The following is a 7,991-nucleotide window of genomic DNA, read 5'->3' on the forward strand; positions in this document are numbered from 1 at the left end:
TTTTTCCCACTTTGAACAACTTTAGTTCACCCTAGTGTTATTTAAAGAAACCACAGAGCGAATGGTTTTGATGCAAGAAAGTGGCATGTTCATTTGTTCCAACAGTTGAAAGCATTATCGAAACAAAAAATTAAGATGACTTCCCAATTATTTACGTTAAAATAATTATCATGTTTCCAGATGATGTCTTTTCAATGCATGGTTTGTGATGAATCACTATACCCCTCTGTAATGAAATCTAGAGGGATTGTACTTTTCATACTAAGGGCACAGTTTTTGAATGATGTATGAGGAGCTGATGGACAAGATGCAATTTTCCTCTTTCTTTTGCACACGGCTGTTTAGAGCAGAGGACAAGTAAGTAAATATCTTCACACCCTATGGCAGAAGAACAAAGGACCAGGCACATTAAAAAGCAGACCCCACAGTGCCTGGTAAACAATAAACAAAAGAAACGGAGCGGAAGACTTAGGAAACACACACCCCATAATGAATGGGAAAATCAAACAGGATTGAACCTTTTCACAATGTACTCCAAGCAGCAAGGAATGAATGCATTTCCTCCTCCCCAGTAAGGAGCCTTCTCTAACGTAAAAAGTAAGTAAATAAATAATGCTTTCCATCAGGTGTTCGTCTAGATAAAATAATATTTCTTTCTTACCAACTGTCCCCAATTGAAGAACTGGGTATGCAATTTTCTTCCATCAGAAAATGTCTGTACAAAACCCATAAAAGAATGTGTTGCCAAAAAGGCAATGGAATCTAGCAAGAAAACAGTCATTTAAATGTGCAGATTCGGATTTCTCTCAGGAGTGCTCATGTAGAAATTAAGATAATTTCTAATAGTTTCTGCTCACTCCGCAACATCGTTTACAATTAATGAACAGCTTCAGGACACCATGTAGTGCCTTCTGCCAGGCACATCCGTCTTCTGTAGCCCTGGCTGGAGTTCTTAATTCCTCATCAAAGACTTAAGAGCATAAGAAAACAGAGTTGGAGTATCTGGAAACCTTCACTTTGATGGTAAATAAGGTCTTTCACAAACTCTGAATGTGTTGTATCCTTCCCTGCTTCCTCTATTGAAACTCTGAGCACTGTTTGCCAGGAAAAGAAGAGCAACAACCAAGATGATGGACAGGGTCCAGCTTTTCCCTGAAATACTAATGAGGTTGAAGCATCCTATAAAAGGAGATGGTAGAAAATAGGATCGAGAAAAGAGGTTGAGTATAAATTAGCTCAGCCATGACATTTATTTCATATGCATGAATTGGTGTGGTTCAAAGAGTCAAAGCCTGCCTTCTTTTGGTCGGACCCAGAGCAGGACAACTCCTGGACTGAAAGACAGAAAATCCAAGGCCATCTCTTTGCAAGAAGAGCATTTCCCTGGTCATATTTCAGGCAGAGATTATTTTAGCTTCCTTGCTCTTTCAATACTGGTATCGGCCAAGGTAAAGTAATAGATCAGATTTAATGCTGAAGTTCAGTAAAAGATAACAGCACTGAAAAAAAAAAAGGAAAAATTGCTTGATTGCCTTGCAATCATGTTAAATTGAAACTTCTTCAGTTCAATTCATTTCAGTCGCTCAGTCATGTCCAACTCTTTGTGACCCCATGAATCGCAGCACGCCAGGCCTTCCTGTCCATCACCAACTCCCGGAGTTTACTCAAACTCATGTCCATCAAGTCGGTGATGCCATCCAACCATCTCATCCTCTGTCGTCCCCTTTTCCTCCTGCCCCCAATCCCTCCCAGCATCAGAGTCTTTTCCAATGAGTCAACTCTTCGCATGAGGTGGCCGAAGTACTAGAGTTTCAGATTCAGCATTAGTCCTTCCAATGAACACCCAGGACTGATCTCCTTTAGGATGGACTGGTTGGATCTCCTTGCAGTCCAAGGGACTCTCAAGAGTCTTCTCCAACACCACAGTTCAAAAGCATCAATTCTTCGGTGCTCAGCTTTCTTCACAGTCCAACTCTCACATCCATACATGACCACTGGAAAAACCATAGCCTTGACTATGCAGAGTACATCATGAGAAACTCTGGGCTGGAGGAAGCACAAGCTGGAATCAAGATTGCCAGGAGAAATACCAATAACCTCGGATATGCAGATGACACCACCCTTTATGGCAGAAAGTGAAAAAGAACTAAAGAGCCTCTTGATGAAAGTGAAAAAGGAGAGTGAAAAAGTTGGCTTAAAGCTCAGCATTCAGAAAACTAAGTTCATGGCATCCGGTCCCATCACTTCATGGCAATTAGATGGGGAAACAGTGGAAACAGTGGCTGACTTTATTTTTTGGGGCTCCAAAATCACTGCAGATGCTGATTGTAGCCATGAATTTAAAAGATACTTACTCCTTAGAAGGAAAGTTATGACCAATCTAGAGAGCATATTGAAAAGCAGAGACATTGCTTTGTCAACAAAAGTCCATCTAGTCAAGGCTATGGTTTTTCCAGTCGTCACATATGGATGTGAGAGTTGGACGGTGAAGAAAGCTGAGTGCCAAAGAATTGATGCTTTTGAACTGTGGTGTTGGAGAAGACTCTTGAGAGTCCCTTGGACTGCAAGGAGATCCAACCAGTTCATCCTAAAGGAGATCAGTCCTGGGTGTTCATTCGTAGGACTGATGCTAAAGCTGAAACTCCAATACTTTGGCCACCTGATGCAGAGAGCTGACTCATTTGAAAAGACCCTGATGCTTGGAAAGATTGAAGGCAGGAGGAAGGGGACGACAGAGGATGAGATGTTTGGATGGCATCACCGACTCAATGGACATGGTTTTGGGTGAACTCTGGGAGTTGGTGATGGACAGGGAGGCCTGGCGTGCTGTGGTTCATGAGGTCGCAGAGTTGGACATGACTGAGAGACTGAACTGAACTGAATCTACAGCTGTCCTCAGAAAATGAGCAACTAGTTTCTATGATTGGCCTCCAAATGAGATCATTGTTAGAGAGTACTATCTGCCTGCTATCCTGACTTCCTTTAAAAAATCCTGCCCATGGACTCCCCTGGCAGTCCAATAGTTAAGACTTCGCCTCCCAGTGCAGAGGGTGTGGGTTCCATCCCTGGTCAGGGTACTAAGATCCCATGTGCCTTGTGGCCACAAAACCAAAACAAAAAACAGAAGCAATGTTATAAAAAATTCAATAAAGACTTTAAAAATGATCCACATTAAAAAAAAAATCTTATTTCCAATATTCTGGGAGGTGGGTCATAGATGTTCCTGCTGTGGTTTATGTCGGAGACTGTTTTGCCTATGTTTTCCTCTAGGAGTTTAATAGTTTCTGGTCTTACGTTTAGGTCTTTAATCCATTTTGAGTTTATTTTTGTGTATGGTGTTAGAAAGTGTTCTAGTTCATTCTTTTACAAGTGGTTGACCAGTTTTCCTAGCACCACTTGTTAAAGAGATTATCTTTTCTCCATTGTGTATTCTTGCCTCCTTTGTCAAAGATGAGGTATCCATAGGTGCATGGATTTATCTCTGGGCTTTCTATTTTGTTCCATTGATCTATATTTCTGTCTTTGTGCCAGTACCATACTGTCTTGATGACTGTGGAAATAAAAGCAAAAATAAACAAATGGGACCTAATTAAAATTAAAAGCTTCTGCACAACAAAGGAAACTATAAGCAAGGTGAAAAGACAGCCTTCAGAATGGGAGAAAATAATAGCAAACGAAGCAACGGACAAAGAATTAATCTCAAAAATATACAAGCAACTCCTGCAGCTCAATTCCAGAAAAATAAAAGACCCAATCAAAAAGTGGACCTAAGAACTAAACAGACATTTCTCCAAAGAAGACATACAGATGGCTAACAAACGCATGAAAAGATACTCAACATCACTCATTATCAGAGAAACGCAAATCAAAACCACAATGAGGTACCACTTCACACCAGTCAGAATGGCTGCGATCCAAAAGTCTACAAGCAATAAATGCTGGAGAGGGTGTGTAGAAAAGGGAACCCTCTTACACTGTTGGTGGGAATGCAAACTAGTACAGCCACTATGGAGAACAGTATGGAGATTCCTTAAAAAACTGGAAATAGAACTGCCTTATGACCCAGCAATCCCACTGCTGGGCATACACACCCAGGAAACCAGAAGGGAAAGAGACACGTGTACCCCAGTGTTCATCACAGCACTGTTTATAATAGCCAGGACATGGAAGCAACCTAGATGTCCATCAACAAATGAATGGATAAGAAAGCAGTGGTACATATACACAATGGAGTATTACTCAGCCATTAAAAAGAAAACATTTGAATCAGTTCTAATGAGGTGGATGAAACTGGAGCCTATTATACAGAGTGAAGTAAGCCAGAAAGAAAAACACCAATACAGTATACTAACACATATATATGGAATTTAGAAAGATGGTAATGATAACCCGGTATGCGAGACAGCAAGAGAGACACTGATGTATAGAACAGTCTTTTGGACTCTGTGGGAGAGGGAGAGGGTGGGATGATTTGGGATAATGGCATTGAAACATGTAAAACATCATATGTGAAACAAATCGCCAGTCCAGGTTTGATGCATGACACAGGGTGCTCGGGGCTGGTGCATTGGGATGACTCAGAGGGATGTGATGGGGAGGGAGGAGGTGGGGGGTTCAGGATAGGGCACACATGTATACTCAGGGCGGATTCAAGTCAATGTATGGCAAAACCAATACAATATTGCAAAGTAAAATAAATAATTTTTTAAAATCTTAAAAAAAAATAAAAATCCTCCCAATTTCACATACCTCAAGCTATACCCCACTTCCTTCTTCCCTATAAAAATTTCTAAAGAGTTCTACCTATTGCTGGGTGCAAGCAGACTAGTGCCCAGCCCCCGCAAATACTCAGGTTCTAATCCAGAGAATTATGAATTGCTACTTTATGTAGTCAAAGGTAATCACACACAGACATGATTAAGGACCTTGTGATGGAGAGATTCTCCTGGATTATCCAGGCCACTGCAATCTAATCACTTGGATCCTTAAAAGCAGAGAAACTTTCCAGGGTTGATCACAAAGGGAGATGTGATTAAGAAATGTTGGAAAGCTGCAGCACCACTGATTTTAGAAGATGGAGAAAGGGGACCACAAGCCAAGGAACATGGGCAGTCACTGAAAGCTGAAAAAGGCAGAGAGACTGAATCTCCCCTGGAGCACCCACAAGGAACACAGCCCTGTTGGGACCTTGATTTAAATTCTATATGATGCGTGTTGCTCATATAACCCACAGAGCTATCAGATAGTCATTTTGGGTCATTTTAAGCCACTAGGCTTATGGTAATTTTTTTACCATGGCAATAAAAAATTAATGTTACCCTTATTTCTTTATCTCACCTGAAATGTCCCCATCACATAATCAAATCCATTTAATACTATTCCCTAACCAATCACAGTAAGCAGTGAAAGTACTTTGTGATAAAATATACAGGAAAGAAATCACAAGTACCACAGCAAAAAAGCCAATTGACAGCAAGAGATATATAATGTAGTAGGCTACTCTTGGTGGTGCAGAAGAATTTTCGTTTTTGCAGAAGTACTTCTGAACTCATGTAAACATAAAATAGAATATTGTGAAATATTTTGCATATCTATTTTTTTAAGTTATTGGGTTTTGGTATTTTAGGCAGTTTTAAGTTTATAGGAAAATTGAGCCGAATATAGAGTTCCTATGAATCCTCTTACATTCTACCCTTCCCCCACCACCCCCAGCCACTTTCTACTATTGTTAATATTTTGCATTAGTCTGATACTTTTGTTACAACTAATCAGCCAATATGTATATTTTATTCTTAATTAAAGTTCCTGGTTTCTTTAGGGTCTGTTCCTAGGGTTGCACATTCTTTAATTTTCAACAAATATATGACATTACATGGTGGCTCAGATGGTAAAGAGTCCGCGATGTGGGAGATCCTGGTTCAGGAAAATGCCCTGGAGGAGGGCATGGCAACCCACTCCAGTATTCTTGCCTGGAGAAGACCTATGGACTGAGGAGCCTGGTGGATTACAGTCCATGGGGTCGCAAAGAGTCAGACGTGACTGAGTGACTAAGCACATGACATTGTATCCACCATTACTGTCTCATACGGAATCCTTTCACTGCCCTAAAAAGCTCTATTCATCCCTTTCCCTTCCTCCCCAAAAGACACTGGCAATCACTAATATTTCACCTGTCTCTATAAATTTACCTTTTACGGAGTGTCATATAGTTGAAATCATACCTTTTCAGATTGGCTTCTTTCACTTAAAATATGTATTTAAGGCTCTTCCAAGTCTTTTCCATGGCTTAACAGCTCATTTCTTTTTGTCACTGAATAAAATTTCATTTTTTTCAGTAGTTATATATGGATGTGAGAGTTGGACCATAAAGAAGACTGAGCACAGAAGAATTGATGCTTTTGAACTGTGGTGTTGGAGAAGACTCTTGAGACTTGCTTGGACTACAAGGAAATCAAACAAGTCAATCCTAAAAGAAATCAACCTGAATATTCATTGAAAGGACTGATGCTGAAGCTGAAGCTCCAATACTTTGGCCACCTGATGCGAAAAGTCAACTCACTGGAAAAGACCCTGACGCTTGGTAAGATAGAAGGCAGGAGGAGACGGGGGCGACAGATGGTAAAATGGTTGAATAGCATCACTGGCTCAAAAGACATGAGTTTGAGCAAACTCCAGGAGATGGTGAAGGACAGGGAAGCCTGGCGTGCTGCAGTCCATGGGGTCACAAAGAATCAGACATGACTTAGTGACAGAACAACAACAAAAATTTGATTGGCTGATCCAGTCTTTTTGTCCATTTACCTGTGGAAGAACATCTTAGATGCTTCCAAGTTTTGACAATTATAAACAAAGCTTCTATAAACATTCACATGAAGGGTTTTGTGTAGACGTAAGTTTTAAATACCTTGGGGTAAATACCAAGGAATGTGATTCCTGGATCATATGTTAAGAGTATGCATAACTTTGTAAGAAACTGCCAAACAGGCTTTCAAAGTACATTCTGTACTTCCACTAGCAATGAATCATGGTTTCTGTTAGGTTTAGCTTTTCCACAGATCTTCTTTATCAATATGAGAAAGATTGTACCCAATTTTGATAGCTATAATTTTAATTTTTTGATAAGTTTTGTATAAATAAATGTAGGCAATGTCTCTTGACTACCCCCTATATTATGAGACTATTACCAATTCTGTTCTTTTTTTTTCTCCTTCTCACCACCTTCCACCTTCTACTTGTTGAGCAGTATCTTTAGTTTTGTATTTTTAGGGTTGATAATATTTATCTTGCATTCTATGACCACACTTAAGTCTCTTTCTAAAAGCACAATGGTGCAGTGCTAAAGAATCCACCTGCCAAAGCAGGAGGTGCAAGAGAAGTGGGTTCGATCCCTGGGTCGGGAAGATCCCCTGGAGGAGGAAATGGCAACCTACTCCAGTATTCTTGCCTGGGAAAACCCAGGGACAGAGGAACCTGACAGGCTACAGCCCATGGGGTCACAAGGAGTCAAAGAGAACTGAGCATACATGTAAGTAAAATCGATAAACAGAGCATATATTATATGACTACCTTAGTAATCCTGACTGCAGAAATAAGTAGTGTGAGAAAATTACATTTCATTCTCCCTATGTCCAAATTCACAATCCTCATGATGCTTCATGGACCACTTCTAGGTTAAATGGTTTCTGTTTCATAACATCATCAACTGCTGAAAGGCACTCAGTGGTATTTCTTGGTTTTCTTCATATTTGAACCATGATTTTGTCACACTGTTTGTTTTCCATTTTTGGTGGAGATCCTAATTGTTTTGTGAAAAGAAGAAATATATCCTTTCTTTACAAGTCACTAATATTATCTAGAATGCTAGGTTCAGAATTATTGCCTATTAGAATTTTGAATGCATTGCTCATTTTTCTCCTACTATTTTTTAAAAATTTTATTTATTTATTTTTGGCTGTGCTGGGTCTTTGTGCCCTGGCTTTTCTCCAGTTGTG

The sequence above is a fragment of the Bos grunniens genome, chromosome 14, assembly GCF_055505025.1.
Source record: "Bos grunniens cultivar Pamir isolate PY7600 chromosome 14, Bosgru_T2T1.0, whole genome shotgun sequence".
NCBI classification, from domain to species: domain Eukaryota; kingdom Metazoa; phylum Chordata; class Mammalia; order Artiodactyla; family Bovidae; genus Bos; species Bos grunniens.